Raw genomic sequence first — 25,262 nt, forward strand, 5'->3', positions numbered from 1 at the left:
ACAGAGAAATCCTCCTATGCCGAAGCCAGTTTGGCTCAGTGGATAGAGCGTTGGCCTGTGGACTGAAAGGTCCCAGGTTCGATTCCGGGCAAGGGCATGTACCTGGGTTGCGGGCACATCCCCAGTGGGGGGTGTGCAGGAGGCGGCTGATCGATGTTTCTCTCTCATCGATGTTTCTAACTCTCTCTTTCTCTCCCTTCCTCTCTGTAAAAAATCAATAAAATATATTTAAAAAAAAAAAAAGAAATCCTCCTGGCTTTCTGCCCCCGGAGCAGCTGACCACTGTTGTGCCCAGATTTCAAAGTTCCCAAGACCTCCAGGGAGCCAGTCAGTCCGATGCAAAAGCAAAGAGTCATTTATTTCAAACCTAGGTTTGGCTCCCCTGCCACACTCACCGATGCAACGGTAAGCTCCAGTGGCCAAGAGAGAGTGAGGCCTGATGGGACAGGGGGTTTTAAAGGGGGTTGGAGTGAGGGCAGGAGAGGGGACTGTGGGCCCCGCCGATTGGCCAGGCACGAGTTGGTACAGGATGTGGTCATAGTGATGGCGTGCACTTCCCTTGATTATTATTGGTTAGTCCAGAGAAATCCTGGGTGTGGCTAGCAGCGGCTTCTTCCCGTGAGGAAGCACATGGCACCGTCCCAAAATGGAGAACCCAAGGCAAAATGGAGGGCGCACATGGCTCTGTCCCAAGATGGAGGACCCAAGGCAAGATGGAGGGCACAGTCCTTGTCCGGCTCCTGCTGCTGCCGCTCGAACTCGCCACAAGGCAGGATGGCCCTCCCGCACAGCACCCGCAGCTGGCCTGCGGGCAGACCGGGACTCCAGCACGTCTGGGCGGCACAGGCCCAGCAAACGGGGTGCGGCCGGTGGAGCGGCCCAGCTCCGGAGGAGCGGCATCGGCCTGGAGCAGGCCCAGCCCATGGGGCCGGTGCACTGCAGCATGGCGGCCTCCCCGAGCTAGGGCACGCGCCCCACTCCGCTGCCGCCGCTGCTGCACTGGGCCTGGTCCGGCGGGCAGCGGGCGGGTGGCAGCCTGCGCCGGGCTCCCACCGTGGGCCGGGGAGCCAACGCCCCCCCCCCATGGGGCCCGGCGGTCGGCCCACGCAGGCCCCGGCCCCCCCGACCGGGCCCCCGAGGGCCGCATGGACCCCCGGCCCCAGCGCGGGCAAGCAGGGAGCAGACCACGAGGGAAGGGAGGAAAGAGCCAGGCGGTGAGGCCCTCCACTCCCATGACCTCCCCCGTGGTCGGTCGCCGCCCGCCCCCACCCCTCGGCCCGCCGCCGGCCACCACGCAGCCGGCCCGGACACTCGGACCCGCTCCGGGGAGGCCAGGCCCTACGGCAGGCGCGGAGGGATTTCAGAGCCCAGCGGCCAGACTCCTCCTCCCGCACCACCCGGAGAGGCGGGCGGCTCGCCTTTCAACCACCGCTGGGGAACCAAGGGCTTGAGGACTTTTCGGAAATTATCGCAGAGCAGGGGGAATGAATGCTTGGGACAAGCAGCCGATCCCAGGTAGCCTCACAGGTGACATCTGTCAACCACAGGAGCAACAGCCCTGACCCCAGGGTTACCCCCAGTGACCAGGGAGCCTGTCCTATCTGTCTGACTGTCCCTACAAGGAACCCCCAGGGACTGACTACTTGGGGTGAGGGTGGAGGGGGGAATCCTACTAAATTTGTAATGGGAGTTAGAGGCAGGGTGTTTTGAGGCTGTTATTGCAAATTGTTCTTTCCTTGAGAGGGAGTGGACCAAGGAAAAATGGGTTCTAAAGATACTCAGTCCCTTTGTTCTCGTAGCTATATCCTGTGCTCATACAGTGCATTTGACGTTGACACTGGAAGACAGGACGTGGCAGCCATGAAATCACTTCTCCACCCCAGGTCAGTTGCTATCATCTTCTGGGTCCCACATCTGTGGCACTGAAGTGACGATGTGGTTTACCAACGGTCGCCAGCAGCACAGATGTGTGGACAAGCTTTTGAAATGCTGCCTCAAATTCCCTTGGGGAGAAATCCATCTAAATGTTCCCATTCTCAGTAATTCCACTTCTTTGAACACTTTGGTCCACTTTATTCTGATTTTAGAATCTAGAAATGCAATGCAAGACATTTCTAAGCTGGGAATGTGCCATCCTGTCGCAGGAGCACAGCAGCAAGCCCAGAGGGAAAATGTTCAAGGCTGCAGAGAAAACAAGGCTTAAAAAAAAAAAAATGTTTGTTTACTGCCAGCTCTCCCCACAGCCACTTACATAAAAGTTTGTGCTGAGACAGACTGTCCTGCCCAGACTCAGGATCAAGAGTTACGCTCCTTGGGATGATGACAGAAACAATGTGGGAACCACGGGGCTGTGGCCTGTGACGCAGTCCAGGAAGTAAGACCAAGTGGCCTGGAGCGATTAGTGCTTTCACAATGGTGTGATGGTTTCCTGGGGTGTTTTTTAGCTTGCGGGTGGTGGCACAGTCCGCAGGAGGGGAAAGGCTCTGTGAGCAAGATAGGGCTAAAGAATAGCTCCTCGTTTTCCCATTTTGAAGATAAAACAATGCCTACGCAGCATGTGAGCTGAGGAACAGTCAAAAGTTCAGCCATCTTCTGACCTTTCGGGTCCCTCCTGACTTTCTAAAGCTACATAAACACCATATCCAAATCTGGAAGCACTTACAAAGTTTGGACAAAGTTGTATACATTTCATTCAACTGTTTACTGAAAAAAAGAAAAAAATATATATCAAGCCTTTACTTCACAAAACAAACGTGAAAAACTAACTCCTCCAGGAAAAATAAAAAAAAGCAAAGTCTTAGACAGACTATGTTTAAGAGTCCAGCAGGGTAATGTGCCGTCGTCCCCTGCGGTGTTACTGAAAAGCAGATGTGCAGGCAGAGATGCAGACCTGTAATCAAGCTTGTGAAGCAGCCATGAGGCAGCCTCAGCCATTCTCCACGGCCTCCCTCTGAAGGAGACGTCACAGCCTCTTTGTGTGGACTGCCCCGGGCTTTAAATGACTATCATAAAAACATTTCCATATGTTTTAACTTCTAGTTTGAACATGTGTTCATTTCATCCTTGTTCCTTCCTCAATAGCTGTCATGAGTAATTGTCCACTTACTTTGCTGCTCACCATTTATACCTGGGTGTGTGTTTTTGCTTACACCAGACACACCTAACTCTGAGCATCTGTCGTCACCAATAAGGTTTCTGCTTGTTGCTTTGAAATGACAAGCTGAAACTAGCACAGTCTCACACAGGGGAGATATTCAATAGGCATTTTGTTGGCGGGGTCATGCCTCTCTCTTTATTTCTCCTACTACTTTTCTCGCTTCCCAACTCTCCTCTTTTTCTTTCTTCCTCTTTGTATGCCAGAATATTGAGTTTCCCAGTGAATTTACTGAGTGCTCTCCAAACTTCTGTGTTTTAACAAACACGTGGCACCATGACCACACAATAGAAGAACATTCACTTTGGGACCCTAAGGTTGGCCTGAGTCTGGGAGCTTGGAGCCATGATTTATTTTAACCAAGTTGAGGTCTAAAAGGAGCAAAGGTAGCTGCACCCAGGAATCACCTATGGGTCCCATCTCACAGGACTTCACATGAAGGAACCTTTTATTTCTCATCTGCATGATTTTCCATTCTTTCTTCTTCCCAATTCTGCCCCAAACCATCATGGACAGATTGGACTCTAAGACTAATACTTTATGATCTTTAGTTCACTTTTTATAGTGTCTAGAAAATGGGAAAATTTTTAAAGGCCCTTAATTATTCAGGATTGATTGTTTACAAAAGGAATAAATACATCTTGCACCAGGTTAACCTTTAAAAAGGATGGTTGGATTGAGGGATACTCTCAGGATATTCTCACTTACTTTACCTTTTAAGCTTGCCTAATGGCATTTTCCCAGATCAGCTCCTCCATGAGGTGGGACATTGCCCTGGCATAGCTCACCTCCTCACAGTTTGTGATCTCAGCAGGTAGGAATTTCCTCCCCTTTCCCGCATGTTTTGGAGGAAAAATCCCCAAAGTATAACGCTGATTGGCCTCTTCACTAAGGCTATGCATGTGAGGTATGTGATTGGCTCTCCTGGGTCATGTGTGCCATGAGGCCAGGGAGACAGAGTTACTTTTAGCAAAAGAAGTGGGGGTAAAGGTTTGAGGCAGATTAAACAACAGCCACTACAGTATCTGAGGAAAAGAGAGCTCTGTGAAGCCACTGAGTCTTCCTGCATAGCTTCACAGTCTCATAATGAGGACTAAATATTACACAGACTCTCCACATGCAGATATAACAACAGTCATATCCTACCATCCAGGCAGAAAAAGATCACCTGATTTTCCTACCAATACTCAGAATTAATTAAAGATGAAATTTGGGATTCACAGGAAATCATAGACTCAGAGAATTGAAGATCTAAGGGAATCTAAATGATTTGCAACCTCTGGCCCCAACTTCACAAAGAGCAGTAATGAGCTGTCAACCGTCTTGTATAGGGTCTTGCATTAGATGTGAGGCCAGACAAGGAAACTCCTAAGGTTCTTCAGATTCTGAGAAGGCTGAGTCTGTGAAACGCTCCCAACCTCAAATTGGTTGATTCCTTCCTTAAATTGTCTAGGATATTTTCTCACTCCCCCACTCTTATTAACTGATTTTAATAACCAATAGGCCTACTTCAAGGCAAACACTTAAAGTGGAAAACATTTGGATTTCATCTAGATGCCACATATAAACTCCCTACACTGGCAAATTAAGCCCACAACCTTTAAGCCTAGGCATTCCCAGGCCCTCAGCAGCTACACAAGTCTTTCCTTGGTCCTCATCCTATTTTAACCAGCATTTGTGAATCTCCTTTTCTATAAACTTTAGCTTTTTTGTTTCTTTCCTTTGTATCTTGGCCATATTAACCAGATCACAGCTCAAAAGAGAAGCCTGGGGCTGAAATCGGAGATCTAGAACATATTCAAGCTAACTTTCTCTGGTCACAGTGAGTAAGAGAAATCAAGTAAATAAGAGAAAGAATTGGTCTTTGTTCTCATTTTCCTACTCCTTAATGACCCTACCAATGATGTTCAAATCCTAATCCCTAGAACCTGTGAATATATTATGTTGCATGGCAAAGAAAACTTACGTTTGCTATTAATCTGACCTTAAGATCAGAAGATTTTCCAGGTGAACGCAATGTAACTATAAGTGTCCTTAAAAGAACAGGGAGGCAGAAAAGGAGTGGAATGATGCAATGTGAGAAGGACCCCACACATCATTGCTGGCTTAGGAGATGGAGGAAGGGGCCACGAGCCAAGAAATGTGGGCAGCTTGTAGAAACTAGAAAGATAAGGAAATAGAGTCTCCTCTGGGGCCTCTATAAAGTAACAAAGTCCTGAAAACACTTGGATTTTAACCCTGTTAGAACCATGTTGGATTTCCAACCTACAGAATTGCAAGATAATAAATTTGTGGTGTCTAAGCCAGTCATTTATGATTATTTGTTACAGCCACAATAGGAAACTAATACATTTCCTATTTCTTTTATGTGTGTCCTGAATTGTCAAGTTCTTTAGGATTCTCATTGTTGAACTATATAGAGACAGGATAGTGGAGAACAGATTTGGTACGTCTGTGACTTCTTCACCTGTGGTTCGGGGTAAACCCATTTCTCTGGTCCTCAGTTTCTACATTTGTAAAATTAGGTAGTTTGTTTTTTTATTTTATCCTCACCTGAGAATATGTTTATTGATTTTAGAGAAGGGAAAGAGAAAAAGGAGAAAAAGGAGGCAGAGACAGAGAGAGACATCAATGTGAAGAAGAAACATTGATTGGTTGCCTCCTGTTTGTGCCCCTACCAGGATTGAACTGGAAACCCAGATATATGCCCTGACTGGAAATCAAGCCCAAAAGCTTTCAGTATTCAGGATCACAACTCCAACAACTAAGCCATCCAGCCAGGGGCCAAAATAAGGTAGTTTTATTAAATAATTCCAAAAACCTTTCTTCCTTCAAGTTCAGAGATTCAATATCCTCACCCTTTTTTAACCATATAAAATGCTCTGGAAACACTGGCCAACACCTAAGCTGCTCTTCCCCAGACCCCCCCTCCACGCCCCACCCCCACCCCAACCCTTTCACTGTTGCTCACAGCAGAGCTTTGACTACAGAAAGTCCACTTGGTCATGGCTCTTTTAGGTCTCATTCATAGTGACTGAGGGGAAAAAGTGCTCATGGTAGGCACAGCAGCTGCCTGGTTTGCAGTCTGTATTCAGGCAGAAAATATCTAGTGCCAAGTAAGTACTGTGGGTGCTGAGGTGCCCCCACAAGTAGCCACAGAAGTCCTCCTAAAGGGAGGGAGATTGTGTTCATTCCAAAGGAGAGCTGGGCTTTGGATAAGAATATTCTATGCATCAGTAATGGTGAAAGCCAAGGCCCAGATTGGGTTGGGCATGGCAAATAGAGTAGGCTGGTAGGAAAGCAGGTTTTGTAGCAAACATAAAGGCAGGAATCCATGTTAAACTTAATGGTGGGAGCCTTGAGAAATTCCAGGACAAGGACATGAAGACTGAGTGACCTGCTCGAGGCTCTATTGCATTTAGTGCCACAACGGAGGCACAAAGTTTAGTATAGTGCTAGGCCAGTGATGGCGAACCTTTTGAGCTCGGCGTGTCAGCATTTTGAAAAACCCTAACTTAACTCTGGTGCCGTGTCACATATAGAAATTTTTTGATATTTGCAACCATAGTAAAACAAAGACTTATATTTTTGATATTTATTTTATATATTTAAATGCCATTTAACAAAGAAAAATCAACCAAAAAAATGAGTTCGCGTGTCACCTCTGACACGCATGTCATAGGTTCGCCATCACTGTGCTAGGCACATAATAGGTGCTCAATACAATGGACTCAACAGTATAATAGGTACTCAATATTTGTTGAATGAATGAATGAGGCATCAAAAGTTTTTTGAGGAGGACATTGCCATGCCCTAAAATGAATTTAAGGAAGATAAGGGGGCCTCGATATGCAAAATGGATTAGAAGTAGGCAGAGAGGGAATGTCTTAGAATAGCAAGAAAATGACTCTTTACCAAACAAATTGAGACATAAGGGTCAAGCTGGACTATTGGGCAGTGTGGAGGGAAGAGACCCACATGTTGTTTAAGACTTTCCCTAAAGCACTCCAGCTGGGAGGATGTCATTTTCATTCATGCAAATCTCCAAGGAAGGAGCCCCACCACCTCATGAATAAGAAAAATGCAATACCCCAGACAGGCTAGTGTACACTAAATATCCTTAGGCAGCAATTTAAGTTTCTCTATCCCACATCATATTATCAGTGGAAATGACCATAATCTCTGCGCAATTATTCTCTCTGTAATCAAGCTGGCTCTCAGTTCACCCTTGCCTTCCCTAGACTCAACAACTCTAATTTCCATAACTGCTTTCAGAGGTCTGTTCACCAAGTCTTCTAATTATTCATATTTTTCTCCTCTGATTCCTCTTCGAATTCCTTCTCTCTTACGTTATTTACCTGCATCAGAAGATCAGTTTTGCTCCAGCCACACTCATCTTACAGACCAGCTTTTTCTCTAAGTAGTTGGCTCGGAGCATAGGTTTGCTTCTGGAGGGAGACCTGTCCTCATGGGAGCATCACAGTTCTGTTTCAAGTCCAGCCAGCCAAAGACTCAGACTGTCCTTGACTAGAAGAGCACCCACAGAAATCAGCAAGAAGCCCACCTCCAGACAGTGTTTGGCCTCAGATCCCAGAGGAACTCGCCATCCTTTTCCTCTTTATCGTCCTCTCAAAGCCCCCCTATCTCTGTATGAGTCAACATCATGCAGGCCGGCACAGAAGAGTAATTGATGACCTTAAGGGATATCAAAGTGCTATTGAGCAAAACCACTACTCAACAGCCTCGCAGGTGCTTCCTGCACCAGAGAGGGAAAGGAGTGTCTTTAGAAAGCCCTAAATAACTCTAGGCAGGGATGTCAACTTGACAAATAGCCCTCAAGAAATAGCCCTGTTGTTCTCTGGTGTGTGATTCATCCCAGGCAGTGCTGGGGGGGATGACAAGGCCCAGTCCAAGTCCCACAGTTGTCACTTGGGGCCGCTCCGTAGCTCGCCTCTCCGGAGAAATAAGAAAGCACATATATAGGATATCTTGGCCTTAATCACTTTGACCTTGTTTCTGGTGGTTTTATTAAGGGAATCCTGTATTTGTGCTGATTTGGTTTGAGCTGCATTTGTTGAAGGATGGGAACCATCCTCTTTCTCTAAGCATCCAAAAGCCTCTCTCCCTTTGATATCAACTCCCAGCGCAATCATAGCAACAAAGACTCTAGGCTCCTCAGGACAGAGACCTTCCCTCTCCCTGATCTCAGTTCCTCAAAGAACCGGATTAAGTGCTTATCAAATGTTGAGTAGATAAGGGAAAAGATCACAAGATCAAGAATCTTGATAGCTAGTTTCTGGTCTTAATTCTAAGAATGCGTAGCTGGACCTTAGCCAAGTGCTCAAGTTCTCCGGGCCTCCATATCCTCGTGTGTAAAAATGAGAAAGCAAGTTCTCAGTTCCTGTCAAACTCAGACCTGCAGAGGCTGCCTGAAGTTTGCACTGGGCTCAGCAGAACAAAGGCAAGGTGAATACGTGGCATCAGCAATTGTTTTGCACAACCATGATCAGAAGTAAACAAGAGCATGTTGAAAACCAGGTAAAAGGTGTATGATTTTGATTAGTAGGTGGGCCTGGAGGGCCGCTCCAATGACACCAGATGCAGGTACTATGAATAGTGAGTGGACCAGCATGTAGCCCACAGGACAATCAACCCCCCTGAGTTTCTTGGGTGTTCTTCTCCAAGGTGTCCCAGCCACCAGACTATTACATGAACACCAATTGTTTGGCTCATGGTGTTTCCTTTATGAAGGAGTACAGCAAATCCATTGTCCAAGGAAGGCTGTCCCAGCAGTAGAGGCAATTTTGTGTGTGTGAGTTGCACAGAGGACCCCACACAAGATGGGGTGGGTGGTTTACTTTTTTAAAAATTTTTAATCCTCCTCTGAAGATACGTTTTCATTGATTTTTAGAGAGAGAAGAAGGAAGAGAGAGAGAGAGAGAGAGAGAGAGAGAGAGAGAGAGAGAGAGAAACATCAATGTGAGAGAGAAACATCTATAGGTTGCCTCCCATCTGCGTCTCAACTGGGTATCAAATGAACACCAATCTAGGGATGTGCCCTGACTGGGAATCAAACCTGCAACCCTTTGGTGTACAGGACAATGCTCCAACCAACTTAGCCACCTGATCAGGGTAGGGTAGGTGATTTATAATGAAATCCTGTGTGTACCCTAGAGAGACTGGCCATTGTGTTCCAACACAGAGCCCATTTCTTAAAGCTGATTAACCATCTGATTAATTCCCTCATGCCTGTGGATGTGATGTAGGTTTTAATGTCATTGGTTGCCATCAATAGCAGTTTTGTTACTATTAACAGAAAGCAAGGCACATTTGTTTGAAATCAAGAATTCACAGATGCCTGAATATGTCCCCTCCTCTAAGTTGAACATCCTTATAACCTTGAAACTGAAGGATTGAGTGAAATTGTCTTTTGAATGGGAATGTATTTTAGCAACTGGAATTAATGTTCACAAAAAGTTTTCAGAAGATTTAACAGTCCCAATTTTCCCCGTGGGAATTGTGCTAGATTCTTATACGGAGATCACTGATGCCCCTGACCACTGAAACTCAGTGCTGGAGAAGTTAGTGAGAATTCTGACTTGCCCTTTATTTTCCCCTTCCTTTGTGTAAAGCATCCAGTCACTCTCACACCTTGGCTTTGGTTACCTTGGCAGGTGCTTTGGTCTGACTCTGTTGAAAAATTCATATGTTGAAATCCTAACCCCCAAGATGATGCTAAGAAGGTAAGACATGTGGGATGTGCTTAGGTCATGATGAGGCTGAGGCCCTCATGAATGGGATTAGTATTCTTATAGAAGACCTCACAGCACTCCCTACCCCTTCTGCCATGTGAGGATACAATGAAGAAGTCTTCGACCCCAAAGAGGGCCTTTACTGGAACCTAACCATGCTGGCAGCCTGATCTTGCACTTCCAGCCTCCAAAACACTTGAGGCAAAATAAAAGAGAGACTTCAACCTCTGTTCCTCTGGAATTCACAATGTGAAGTCAATTTACTAAAACAAACGCCTGCCACAAAGACCCAGCATTTGCTGCCACTTTACAGGTGAGAATTTCAGCTTCCGGTGCTTCAGAAGGTATGGGTGTCATGCTAAATGTGATACTTCCAGTTTGGAAGCCACCCTGACTCAAGGGCAAGCTTTGTGGGCACAGGGATATGCTCTGGGTTTGTTCACTGCTGCACCTCCAGTGCCTAGAATAGCAACCAGACACCATAGCCAATATATATTTATTAAACAGATAAATTAATTAATAAATGAAACCATGGAACAATGGAGTCAAAGAGCCATGTAGTGTGCAGGTTTGGACAAGTTACTTGCTTTCTCTGCAACAAGATTTTTTAATCTTGAAAAGAATATGTGGATTACTGGTTTTATCATGTAAATCTCTTTAAAACAGTGCTCATTAATGTTAACTATTTTTGAGTATAGGTCTTCCCATCGATTGTATTTTTTCTATATCCTCACGGAGGGCTAGCAGATATTCAGCAACTTAAATATATCTAAAAATTATTTCCATCAAATGATCATATTAGTAAAGTCCTGAAAGGAGTTTTGGTTGTTTGTTTTAATTCCTTTGTTAACAGCTCAGATGTGCATAAGTGCTTGGTTTCATTCCTGTTGTGTTATATAAAGTGTGATTTTTGCATTCAGACTCACTTACCAAAAGAGCCAAGTTACATTTGCACTTTTCTTGGGTAGATCCCCTTCCTACAAAACTGGAATGCAACCTCCTAGTTACGCTAACGATCCCCCTAGAAGCAAGCCCTTCAAGGAAGGAAAGTCTCAAAGAGCTTTCCAGATGGTGAGCTGACCATGCCACTCTCCTCGGGCCATAGATCAGGCCTCTCTCACCGAGCCCTCTCCAAAAACGTGCAGCTCAATTATAGACAAAGTAGATATTGGCTGACTTTGACCAAACAACAAACAAATTAAAAAGCAACTAGCAAAATGTGCAAATACCTTGTGGCTAAGATATCAGGAGCAACTTGTAAACATGAATTCACTAAGTCTTATGAAATAGGGGTAAAGGAAAGTGGCATCATTTTTATTCCACTCGAGAAAAGAACAGAGAAAGGGACTGAGAGAACAAATTGGAATCCAGCGCCTGGCTCCTGGATCCACAGTTTAAGTGACAGCACACCCACCCAGAGTTCTCCATAAAAAGCCAATGTAACCAGACAAGCAATGGGTTCATGCTGCGTAACTGCCAGCCAGGTTAGAATGTGCCTTCTTTAATCAGAACAAAACGATCGTGGTTAACAGAGCATAATTAATATTTCTTACAATTCTAGCTGGTTCCCCACGTTCTATTTCTGTACCTATCCCCAATACATTGAGACACCAGTCATTCCCATATCTTACTGCTAAACATTGACCTGGCTTGGAACACTGCATTAGTAATAATAAATATTTGCACACAGAGAAGTGCAGCACAAATAGCAGGGATTGTGGAGTCTAAAATACCTGAATTTAAATACCAGCAGTATGATCTTGAACAAATTACTTGTACAATCTGAACATCAATATTGTGCTCTGTAAAAGGGGTCAAGGATAGCAACCCAGCAGTGTTGTTATAAAAGTGATAGATAATATCTATAAACTTCCGGCACATTGCTCAGTTCATAAGCTGTCTTTAATAAAGGATGATGACGATGACACAAGGGTGATGATGATGATAATAATGAGATTCCCTATTCAGAAAACACATTCTCAAGTTAGGCAAGCACTTTGCCTTTCTTCCAGAAATGTTAAAACTTAATGAAAATTTGAGATGTTTAAATTTTTTAAAATATATTTTTATTGATTTCAGAAAGGAAGGGAGAGGGAGAGAGAGATAGAAACATCAATGATGAGAGAGAGAATCATTGACTGGCTGCCTCCTGCACGCCCCACACTGGGGATCAAGCCTGCACCTGAGCATGTGCCCTTGACCAGAATCAAACCTGGACCCTTCAGTCTGCAGGCCGACACTCTATCCACTGAGACAAACCAGGTAGGGCAAAATGCTAAAATTTTACAGCTTATCAGTTCAACTTTTAGGGAGGGCCAATTTATAGAAATTAAATTTGCTGTATTCATTTGGCCATAACCTTAAATGGTCCAAACTGAGTATTCCCAGAACAGGGTTTTTCTTTCCCATCAGTTTAACACACACGCTTACCCCAGTGATTCATTTCTCATTTTGGTTTGGGAAGGAGCCAATTGGTAAAAGGGTTCAGTGTGTTTATTGCTGCTTTGTTCTCAAGCATTTCCTGGGGTCTCCTGGCAGCTCTTGGGTCTGCAGCAAACAGCAAAACTCTCCAGGATTGCAAATCCCAGGCAAATTCCAGGCTATGACCATTGGCTCGGGCTGGCATAGAACAGCTGAAAGTCCTTCTGCTCCCACCCCAAACTCTTGCCCAGTATTTTGAGCAAATACAGGGCAGGAGCTGAGCGTTTGGTCCCCTGGGGCTTATTCTTACTCGTGTTTTGGAGTCGGCTCAGCTGTCTCTTGCCAGATCCCACACAGGACCTTTCCCCTTGATACTGACTGTGCAAGACTCTGGAACCTATTGCCTGGTCTCCAACAAGCAGCTGTTTAGGGGAATGGGCACACAGGGGTGTGTGTGTGTGTGTGTGTGTGTGTGTGTGTGTGTGTGTGAAGCCAATCATACTTGGTCTTCAACAATGACACTACTAGATGTAGACACAGCAGATACCCTGGTTCTGGAAGACCCATGGGTGCTTTTCCAAATAGATTACGTAGACACTCTGCACCAGTCCAAGCCTCCAGGCCTAGAGGCCTGCTCTACATCTGGAGGTGAAAAAAATGACTTAGCCCAGGCTGAGCCAGCTCTTTCCAGCTCTCTCCACCTCCTGCCATCATAGCACCACATAAACACCTGCTGGGGTGGGTGGGTGAAAAAGGCAATACAACTCAGTGGGCAAAAGCACCACCTTTAGCCTTCAGCCAACCAAAATCCAAATCTGGCTTTGCCATCTTGGGGAGCTCTGTGACCTTGAGCCAAGTATGTAATCCTCTTTGCCTCAGTTTCCCCAAATGTAAAGCTATTAACACCTACTCTGTTATGAAGGCTAAATGAGATGGTGAGTGGAAAGGGCCTGGCACATGTTGACATTAGAGTGGAATGTGATTAGAAAATGCTGGCAGACTCCCTTGGATTGGTTTCAGTGAGCTCCCAGAAACTCTTTCAAGAGTTTAGGCATAATGAGTGAATTAACATGGGTTTCTGTGGGAGTTTTTATGCCACTGGTACTTTTTCAGTTTTGAGGATGGTGGGATTGATCAAATAATTAATTAAAAACATTTTAAGTGTCAGGCATTGTTGAGGCAGAAGTCTGCAGAAGTGAAAAGGCTCAGATCACTGTCCTCATGTGGTCCACACAGGATAAGGAGAGGTGGAGGGACCCGTTCAGATATTGACAACGTTCAGGGTGATTTGGGCTGTGACAAAGATAGTATAAAGTAGCTAAGGCATCAGAAAAGGTTTCCCAGAGGGGTGACCACAGAGAAGAGGCTTGAAGAGTGAATAGGGACTTATCCAGAAAAGAAAATGAGGAAGGGAATTCTAGACAGAGTGAATATGCAAAGGCAAAAAAAATAAAAATTAAAAATAGCAAAGCGAATGCCATGTTTGGAGAATGGTAAGTAGTTCTTTGCAGTTGCACTGCAACGGGGAGAGAATTGTCTGGAAAGACAGGACTGTAGGTTAATCTATTCACTATAACAATTTGGCCTAGGCCCGTGGTCGGCAAACTGCGGCTCGTGAGCCACATGCGGCTCTTTGGCCCTTGAGTGTGGCTCTTCCTAAGCCTTAGGAGTATCCTAATTAAGTTAATAACAGTGTACCTACCTATATAGTTTAAGTTTAAAAAATTGGCTCTCAAAAGAAATTTCAATCATTGTACTGTTGATATTTGGCTCTGTTGACTAATGAGTTTGCCGACCACTGGCCTAGGCCACTCAAGGACACACTAATGGATGACTAGCTTGGCCTGTTGTCCACCCTCAGTGGACCTCTCAACCCCAGCCACAAAGGCAGGAAGACAGTAATGGGGACCACAGCCAAGCCTTAACTTGATGTAAATGGTTCTCTCAGCTCTTGTTTTGCTATATAAACAAATACCTTTTTTAAAGTTCTGTTTCTTCATCTATAAAATTGGATTGCAGTGGGGTGATGTTCTTCCTTTAAAGAAACTTTATGCAAATCTCAGTTTCTCATCACCCACGGATGAAAATAGTTAGGGGCAATGTTTGAATAAAGCGGCTGTTCAACATACCCTTCTAGAAAATTATACAAAGCAACTTCGTAAAAATCAATTCAGCTGTTCACATGTGGTAATGAACATCTTGAATGAATTTTTCCTTCTCTCCTTATGGCCCCATATGATTTTTCTGTCACCCTCTGCTCCCCCCTGCAGGATGATGAGCTATCAAACCTAAACTATTGCTTCCACTTCTAATTCCTCTGAGAAGGAGTCTTAGGTTACAGCTCAGGGAAGGAAACATTAGCACAGGTGAAAGTACTTAATTTCCTTTTCCCCATCCTCAAAAAAAAAGTAGTAGCTGAAATCTATCAGAGCCTTCAGTGAAAATCTGATAGATCTATTAGGTCATCTGACCCATCAACTGGAGCGCACTGACGCAGCGGACCCCCTTTCCATTCTGGCCGTTTTCTATATTCTGTCAGCAGTGACATCCCCTCAGTGCCCATTCTGACAGCTGCATCTTCCCAAATCACAGCTTGACTTCCGGAGGCTGTGGCCAGACAGTGTTTCCTACACAAGCTGCCTGAAAATCGCCCTCAGCAAGCCTTCGTGGCATTGAGGAATCTGAGTCATGACCATTTCACCCTTCACACAAGGAAACTGAGCCACAGCAAATACATGGCTGTTCCAGGCCCATAGGCATTCCCCAACAGAAAAGAAAAAAACATTTAGGGCCCTTATTGATGACCCAAGATCGCGGAGCCTTGTCTCCAAAGCAACCTCAGGAACGCAGCTCCTGTGGTCTGCAAAGTGGGGAAACGCAGGGGGACTGGGGAGGGAATTGCAGGCAAATATTTAAATAGATGTAGATAAAGATGGTAGACATGGAGTTTGTTTGTTTTTACTGTGATGGCCAATCCTTTGGGGATTTTGTCTTTTTTATTAACATTGAAACCAATACAGGAGCCAATGTTCTGAGCCTGCTTAGAAAGCAGGTTCATATCCCATCCTCACTTCTAATGCAGATGATGACAAGGGTGCCTGGTTTGTCACCACATAGCTGTTTTATTGATCCCAGACAGCATCTAACACCCTACTCCTGCATCTCAACTTTGCACAACTTTCAGGTTGTGTGCTAGATGTTTTTTTTTCTCTTCTACTCTCCTGGAGACAGACAGTAGATTCTTTTTATTTTCTACTAGAAACCTGGTGCACAAATTCGTACACCAGTGGGGTCCCTCGGCCTTGCCTGCAGGATTGGACCAAAACCAGCTCTCTGATAACCCCTGAGGGGTCCTGGGACCTCACCGGTGAACCATCAGGGCTGGGGAGGGACTCGGGAGGTTGACCATCTGGGAAGGGACCACAGAAGGGCTCCAGGGCATGTCCGGTCCATCTTGCTCAGTCCCAATTGGCCGGACACCAGCAGCAAGCTAACCTACCAATTGGAACATCTGCCCCCTGGTGGTCAGTGCACGTCATAGCGAGTGGTTGAGCGGCCTTAGCATATCATTAGCATAGTACACTTTGATTGGTTGAATGGATGACTGGACGACCAGGAACTTAGCATATTAGGCTTTTATTATGTAAGATTTCTCTTAAGGCACAAAATAGAAAGGCTAGGACCAATTGAACCCCTTACAAACTTATAGATGGCTCCTTTATATCCAGTTTATTTTCCTGATTAAAAATAAAACCACTTTTTATTTTCCAATTACAGTTGACATATAATAGTATTTTAGTTTTAGGTGTATTTAAATAGATATTGATGATATAGATTGATAGAATTATATTTTTAAATCAGCAAAATTCCACTGATCTTATGGGAGGTGACCAGAATTTTACACTGAAACCTATTCCCTCCATCAAGTTAACAATTAAAAAAAATTTCACATAAGAAAGTAAAAATTTCAAGAAGAAAATCTCTTTTGAAATCTTAGTTACCCAAAAGGAGTTGTTCTACTTCCTATTCCCCAAGATTTTGTAAAAGTTCTCAGATCTTTGAGTGGTTGCTTCCTGATTCGTGATTGTCCCCTGCTTTTATGCAGCTAGTTTATTCAACTCCCACCCTGCTCTGGGAAACCAGCATCACACTAACAATGGCACAGACAGGACTTTGGAAAACAAACTCAGCCTGTTCCTCAAATTGGGAAAACACAAAGAAAATAACTCGTTCAGACTAAGCTACTGTAGAAACAATGGTGTTGCCATTTTTCCATTGAATTTTCCATGACTTTGATGTCAGCAGACTGGCCCTGAACTCATTTCTTAGTAAAATGAACATACCTGCAGCTTAGGTTGATGGGGGGAAAAAAGAAAATCTCTGAGATCCATGTCAGAGTCAATTGGGGGAAGCAGGGACAGCACCCACGGGCAATGAGGCGGCCCGGAGCATTGATGCCACTGAAAAGGAGCTATGACCCAGAGGTGACCCTCCTTCCTGTATGAGGACATCTTGGAGACAACCCTGGAAGTGCCCAGAAATGGAGACTTGAACCAAATTGACCTGGTTCTTAAGGAGTAAGAAACGTGCTTCCCTGGGTTACACTTGAGGCTGGACAGTAGACTGGGTCCCATTTCCCTGGTCCCTGAAATTCAGGACATGATCTGAGGCAGACACTGCTGACTCACCCCCATAAGCCATGTCCCACCCCCTGTTCCATAGCTGTCTCCCGCTACAGAGGCCACAGTGCAATGCTCTCTTTCCTTGCAGCCAGACAGAGCCAGACCACCCCATCCTGGCCCATCGGATGCAAGCAGAAGACTCCTGGATGCATCTTCCAGCATAAAGTTTCCTTTCCTGAGAACAGGGGACAGTCTTGGCCAGCAACGACTCTGCCATTCCCCCTTCTTTCTGCCTTGAATGTGTCACCTTACCACGGAGGTAGACTTCAAACTTGGCTCTCACTTCCCAGACCCATGCTTCTCACCACCATGGCCTACTGTTTCCCTTTAATCACTTCCTTGGCCCACATATTACAGCCAGCAGAAAGAACCCAAAATGCTAGGCAGCCAGGGACAGAGAAAAGTGCACTGGGCCAGGCACCTGCAGAGGGATCTGAGCACAAGTGCTTGCCCGTCCCGGTGTGTGGCTTTCCGTCAGTCAATTCACCTGAGTCTCTGTGATGAAATTACTTAGACAGGACATCCAGCAGAGCAGGGATTCCGTTTTCCATTCAGATCTTTTCTCTCCCTCGGCGTTTCAGATCTGAGACCAAAAAGTTCTGTAAGTCCTGAGCCCCATGGAGCACCTGAAGTTTTCATGTTGCAGCCCACGTCCACGGTTGGAATCATTCAGTGCAACTGAGTGGGCTTGTCAGAAGCCAAAGGAAAGGTGCCATTTTCCTCCAGATAACACAGCTCTTATAATTTGCACTGGAAAATCTATTCTCAGAAAGAATATTAAAATGATTTTACGCTGCTTGGTTTCCCGGATGGATCTTTTCATTTTCTTAATGGTCCCCACCTGGAAAATAGTCTAATCACCGGGCCTCTGTTGGCAGCCAGAGCCTTCCCATCACTGATTCTGGGAGGGCAGCCCCTCGCACATGGGTGCTGAAATGCACACTGGGTCTGGCCACACTAGCCATGGGGGGAGGAAACCCTCTGGTGGGGTGCAGCCCGGTGCGTGGTGCCGAGCATGACTCCGCCTCACTCCCTGTGTGACTGGCTCTGCTGCTGTGCCACTGTCTCAGGACAGAGCTGCTGCCCCTGGAGGAGCCCACTATTCCCCACGCCCTCAAGGGGGGTATTGGGACGATGATCGAAAGTCTGTCACATAATGGGAAGCTGGGTGTGACCTGTTCCCAGGAGAGACACACCAGGTGTGGGAGGAAATATCACACCGGGTTAATGCCCAGGCTCTAGACAAATTGCCTTGATCCCATTTTTATTCTGCCTCTGACTATCTTTGGAATCATAGACAAATTCACTTTTCTCTCTTATTCTCTCAGCTGTTGAAGCACATAATGCTATTATAGACCACATTAAGTTGTTGTGAGGGTCAAATGAGTTAATTTGTATAAAGCACTTAGAGCTGTGCCAGGCATATAGTAAGTCCTCAATAAATATCAGCTATTATGTTTAAAATATGGAGAAAAGAAAAAAAAAAATCACTTCTTGAGCACCCTCTGGGCCAGGCACAGTGCAAGGCCCCTTACCATCATTTAAGCCTCATAGTAATGCAATGAGAAACAATCATTATTTGCATTTGTACTGAGTGAGGAGGTTGAATAACTCACCCAACTACACATTGCTAGTGAGCAGTACCTCTGGGATAGGAGTTGAACCAGGTCTGTCTGACCTGTAATCCTTTAGGGAGGCATGTGGAGAGGAAGCAATATTGTTTCGGGAGAACTGCAGTTGAAGAATTGCAGAGATGAGCAGCAGCAAAGCAAATGACAGAGAAGGGAGCTTATGTGAGGAACATCTGCTGGGGGAGTGAGTACCTCAGTCACTGATATAAGACAAATATTCCTTTTCCCAAATATTCTAGAGGAAAGTGTCACAGATGCCAGAGGTTGGCCAACCCAGCTGCCATTCCCAGTCCTCTTCCCACTTTTTCGCAGAATCGCCGTTTTAACAGTGACAGTGCATCAACCCCTAGGCAGTAAATCATGGCCTCTGGCTCTCACATCCCTGTCCTTCTTTACAGCTAGCCGCCCAGGTCAGACCACAAGAATATAGGGAACATTTTCTTTGTGGCTTCAGGAAAAACTTTTGTTTTTTAAAAAAAGTAAAAAATTCGAACCTAATAAAGAGAAGGTCCTTAAAAAAAGAGAGAGAGAAGGTCCTTGCCCCTTCCTGGAAGTGCTGTATGCTCATGCAATGTCTGGCACTGCAGCAGCTATCTTAAGACCATGAAGCATGAGAACAAAAAGCCATTAATACTGAAGATGGCAAAGAAGGACAAAAAAAAAAAAACATGGAAGGATAACCAAGTGACTGAACAAACTCTCAGACCACTTAGCTCCAGAGTTCTTCTAAAGAAAATAATAAGTGTAATTAAGCATTCATTTACTCATCTTTACTCAAGTCTCCTGCTCACAACTGAAACAGAAGGTAGCCTTGAAGGGAAGAAGCTAAAGCTTGCCTAGTCAGAATTAAAACTCCTCCATATGCAAAATGAACCAACAAGCAAAATGGAAACACACTCACAGATAGAGAACAGGCCAACTGCGGCAGGGGAAGAGAGGGTTGGGGGATTGGGTGTGGTGAGGTGATTGGTGGGGGTACAGGAGGGGGAGGGTATGGGGAATACATGGTGATGGACGGAGATTGGACTTGGGGTGGTAAACACACAATACAGTGTATAGACGATGCATTATAGACTTGTGCTTTATGTGAAGCACAACTAACCTGAAACCTGCTTAATTTTGTTAACCAGTATCACCCCAATAAGTTCAATGAAAAGGAAAAGAGTGCCTTAAACTAAAAAAAAAAAAAAAAACCCTCCTCCATCTGCACTCACATAACACATGGCCTACACCTTATTCTGTTTCCAAAGCTGGTTGTTTACCTAACTTTTCTCTTACCTTTTCGTAACCATCCCAGTATCATCTCTGATAAGCTATTTGAGGCAGGAAGTTTGAGTCATTTTTAATCCACTGACCCCTCCACTCACCCCCACATGCCATGTTGACTTATATCATTCTATGCTGAATTATCATGTCCATTGCAGACAGAAACACCAATGCACACACATACACACACATGTGCACAGCCATATACATATACTCCACCTATGTGTATGCGGTGCAGGAATCAGTGGGCTACCAGTACTGAACCCCTATTCAAGGTCTGAACGTGTCAGAAAGAAAACAGAGAGATGACATTTAGTGAAAAGAGACTGAACTACAGAAACTGAGACGCAAAGGACTAGGGAAAGAGAGAACATAAACCAACCCTGCAGCTGCTCAAGGGCTTGACATGGGGGAGATTTACTGCACTAATACGCCAAGATGCTGTCATAATTAGTTCCTATAAAACCCTGTCTTCTGGCTCAGAGTCAATTAAATCATACGGTGTTTATTTGAGAGCTTTCTTATTGCATGATGGGGGAGGGGCTGGCAGGGCCCCAAGTTCAGCTAACCCACCTGTCCCTGGCCTGGCACAATTTATGTGTCAGTCACATTGTTTTCAGGTGGTCAGGCAGCGAGGGGATGAATGGGAGTGTTTATGCTGACAGAGATACAGGAAGTTACCACGTGAGATGCTGAATGGTGCTATTTTCTTCATGACTTGGAAGGAAAACACCCATTAGAAAACATGCACCAGTTAATCCAGTGTTTGATCCTAACATTGGCTATTTTAAATCTTTTTGTGTGTAGGGCACAAAACCACAATGATTTGCTTCTTAAAAATCACCCATAAGAACAGTCTATAGGTTTGTTAGAGAGATCCTGGTGACGTAGAAAACAGAAGCATCTTAATCAGGAAACATCTATACTGAGGTGCTTTTGACTGCACACATTTTACATGCCACTCTCCATCGCCATAGAGTGAATGAACAGCTCATCGCAGGCCCTCAGTGTGAGACACATGCGTGTGAGGAGGCCTCCAGGAGAGGAGAGCTGTGGTCAGAATGAGAAAAAGGAAATTTGTGCACAACAGCGTGCTCAACTACAAGGGCAATTCCTTCAACTGAAATGAATTTTAAATTAAATGTGTGTGCTTCATCTCCATGGGTAACTTTCTAACCTTCTTTCTTGGCCAATCGCAATTCCTTTGCCCTCACCAATCCACAGTGCATGTTCCCAAAGGAGAGGAGTAGCACAGTGCATCAGCTGCTCCTTGTTACTAAAGAGTTAGCAAGAAAATCATCTTTGAAAACTATGATCTGCAGGGAAGAAGAGTGAAAGGTCTTTAACTCTTAAATCATCCATCTCCTGATAACCAGCTCTTCCACCTGGGGCAGGCCTAGTAAGGAAATAGTGACCTCAGGCAGACTCTGATCTGAAATATTATTCTGAGTCTGTAGGGATGCTTCTCTCTCATTGTTCTTGTTCTGGTGGATGGTTATTTGCTATTGTCTTGATCTTCCAATTCTCTGATTTCACTTGTTTGAATCTTTGTAGGGGAGAGTGATCTTTGTTGAGGATGCACTTGAGAATATGATATAAAATAGTAATTGTTAAAGGCCTCCAAGACCTGAGACAATGGAATGAGTGTCAATGCAATTTTCTCCCCAGGATATTCCTTTTTAAATCATTGTGATTCTTTCTTACCAATGGGTGGTACTCACTGTTCCTGATTGTCCTTAAACCCTAGCTCTGCTTCTTCCTTGGCTTAACTTCTGCTCTTTACTCAGAAGCATGAAAGCATCTCAGCTGTAAAAATATTCATGTCAAAGGCACACAAGCAACCCACTGAAGAAACATGATATCAATTAATTCTAGCAGAAGCATTTCTTTAAGTAAAAAGGAAAAAAAAAGTGCACAGCCTGCAGCATCCGAAAGAAAAAAAGAACTAACATTGTGGAGTCCTGACTAGATGACAGACACTTTAAACTGATCCAGACAACAGCCTGAAATGCAATTATTGTGCTTTGTGAGGAAGCTGGAGTTTGTGAAGGTGAAGTCATTTGCCCAAAGTATCCTAGTGGGCAAGACTGAACTTTTGTCGAAAAAACGCCCACATTGAACATACTGTTTACATACTGGCAGTAAAGCATATTTCCTACTATCCCTACATATATTCACCCATTTACTAGTACATCCCCACCCCTTCCTGTGGCGCTGGGCGCTGGGCGCTGGGCCATCCAACCAGAAGCAACAACTGGTGGTAAGAGCCCTGGAGAGACCGACATCCATCATGTGCAGATGTAAAGCTCAAGAGCACAGGTCAGCATGTCTAGGCTGCAGGACCCAGCACACTGGATGTCCTCCGTGATTATTAAATATGCCCAAGAAGAGCAAGGGGGGGATGATCACCCCTAGAGGATAGGCCGGCAGCTACCATTTAATACTATAATGGTATCCTGTTGCTTGTGGTCCTGCTCAATGGCACCAAAGGTTCTCATGTAGCTTAGTAGGCCTTGCCTAATGCCTTAATCCATGATCCTAGATAAAGGGGCCTTTGGGGGGAGAGAGAGAGAGAGAGAGAGAGAAAGAGAGAGAGAGAGAGAGAGAGAGAGAGAGAGAGAGAGAGAGAGAGAGATTTGACCCCTATCCATCAAGAAAACAAGAAATTGGGAATATGGACAGAATAAGGCTGTCCAGTTATTATTTGGCATTGGAAGAAGCAGAGGGGTCAAGCCTGTGCCTGTGCTCTCACATTGGGAAACACCCACATATCAAGTACAGGTATAGCTTTCACACAATCAACCTGACTTACAGCCCCAGCCCTGACCAGGAGAGAGACGGTGCGTTCCAGCACACTCAGCCCAGGGGAGGGGTTACACTTGCCCACGTCCTGATTATGGAATTCTATCCCTGGGGATGTTGCTGATTAAAAGCATAGACTCTGGAGCCAAACAGCCTGGGTTTGATTCCCAGCTGTCACTTATTGATTGTGTGACTTTGTGCTATCACATAGTGTCTCTGTACTCTCTATGAAATGGAAAGGGGATAAGAGTACCTTACCCTTGGTATTTGTGAAGGTTAAAGGAGATACTATATGTGAGCTTCTTAGAATAGTACAGTCTTCAGTCAAGGCTCAATGACAGCTATTTCCAATATAACTGTTATGTTGTTACTGATGAGCTTTAGAAAAGGTAGCCTTCAGAAATCCTTCCTTAAACCCACCTGGCTCTCAAAAGGAAAGAAGAGACTGAGGAAGCAACAGCACCCCAGGGCAGTAGCTCTGGAAGGTGAAGTGTGCGGTAGAAGGCAGGACCCTGGGTTAGTACCCCTGGGAGTAAGTCTCCCTCTGCCTACATGAGCCACAGGACCCCCCAAACCTTTTTATTTCCACCTGATGCCTCACCAAAGTCCATATGTGGAAGCCCTAACCCCAATGTGATAGTATTTGGAGATGGGGCCTTTGGGAGGTAATTAGGGTTAGATAAGGCCATGAGATCAGGGTCCTCAGGATGGGATTAGGGCCCTTGTGTGAACAGACCCCAGAGAACTCTGTTTCTCCCCTTTCCAAGTGAGGACACAGTCAGAAGGCGGCCATCTACAATCCAAGAAGACAACCATGTTGGCACTTTGATTTTGGACTTCTAGCCTCCAGACTGTGAAAGCGTACATTTCTGTTTTGTAAGCTGGTGTATGGTATTTTGCTATGGCAGCCAGGCGGACTAAGACAGCATCTGAACCTGAAACCAGCAGTTCATGCAGTTTCTTCCACACAAGCTGGCAGAGAGAAGAGTTTTCACATCCAGGTGGGGCGCCTGTATAAGATTCCATTGCAGAAAGTGTTCCCAGGCCAATAATTATTTAAAACCACTGGATATATGATTGTAAAGATCCCTCCGACTCTTGCAGTGCTTCTGCAAAACCCATGTCTAAGGACTCTGAATGCCACTGGCATTGCAACGGGAAGCAGTAGCTCTGATCACACAGCATACACACAGCAGTAGTTCACATCACTGCATGTTTCATAAAACTGATTTTTTTTCTCTTTTATATTTTATCAGTTTGGTAGAAAATCTTCCTGAAATGCACTACACACTTCACCTCCTTAAAAAATACATGTGTGCATGTATGCATATATCCATGTGAATTTAGCTTTTCTTGGTGTGTTGTGTCCTTCTGAGCACCTATAGAACAAGGCCTTCAGGGGCTTTTGAGATGTGCAATACTCTGCCTCCAGGATCATGTGGGAGTGCTAAATGAGCCCAAGCTACTGTTCTCGTAGATGTTATCATCTGTGCTGAGTGTGATCAGCCCCCAAAACCATGTAGACTGCTTTCTTTCACGTAGTCTTCAGGTGGGGCGGCCTTCAGAATGGCCTCACGTCACTCACATGGGATAAAATGCACGAGCCACTTTGGGGTAGTTACTTCTCCCCAGTGGCTTTTACACCTTTCCTTAGCGCTAGGCTTTCACCTGTGGGTCCTTCTCCCCACCATAACTCGGGTGCTGGTCATCCAACAGCCAGGCTACGGGCACTACTGCAGATGTCACTGCTCCGAGGGCCCAACGCACAGAAATCTCACAATTGATGCTATGGATGGTGAGTAGGGAGCAGCTCATGGTCCACACTCCAAATATAAAACACTAGAAATGGAGATGACCGCAGGGGACTGTTGTGGGGAATGTGGTGACTAAACGTGGGAGCCCAGATACTGTGGGGTAGTCCTGGTACTCAGGGAAGTCAGAAACATCTCTGGTGAAGGCACACGGTAAGGAAACTTATAAAGCAACAAACTAATGTATTCTGAATACATGGAGAGATGAAGCGATGGAGAACGCTCTGGGAAGCCTCGTAACAACCCAGCTTGTACCCGAACATTGACACAGCGTTCCTGCCTGGGAGCCTGCCTGCTCTGAAGTGGACATTTTGGGGGGTCCTCTTCGCCCACTTCACAAGGCCCTGCTCAGATGAATTGTCTAAATGGTTGTCTCCATGACAACAAACTATTTTGCAGAATGCCAAATCAGGAGGCGAACAAGCACGTAGGAAGCAGACCTGAGATTTGCTCCTAAGAGAGCGCTCCAGGTGGCAGAGCAAAGCCAGAGGAGAGGTCCAGCCCTTCAGAGCAGCTGTTCCCTGACAGCCTTTTCTGGGAAATCCTGTCACCTTATTCCTTCACTCACCTCCAGGGGCTGATCGGGTTTCTCAGCTGGCCTTGGGAGATGGCTTATGCATACAGTTCTGACTTGACATTTCTTCCCTGCTGTAACGTCACAAAGACTGCACTGCTATGTCTCAATAGAGCTGAACACTCATAAAATTCCCATTTTTTCGCCATCTCCCACTCCGCCTGCAATA

Source organism: Myotis nattereri, assembly GCF_964212035.1.
Source record: "Myotis nattereri genome assembly, chromosome: 2".
NCBI classification, from domain to species: domain Eukaryota; kingdom Metazoa; phylum Chordata; class Mammalia; order Chiroptera; family Vespertilionidae; genus Myotis; species Myotis nattereri.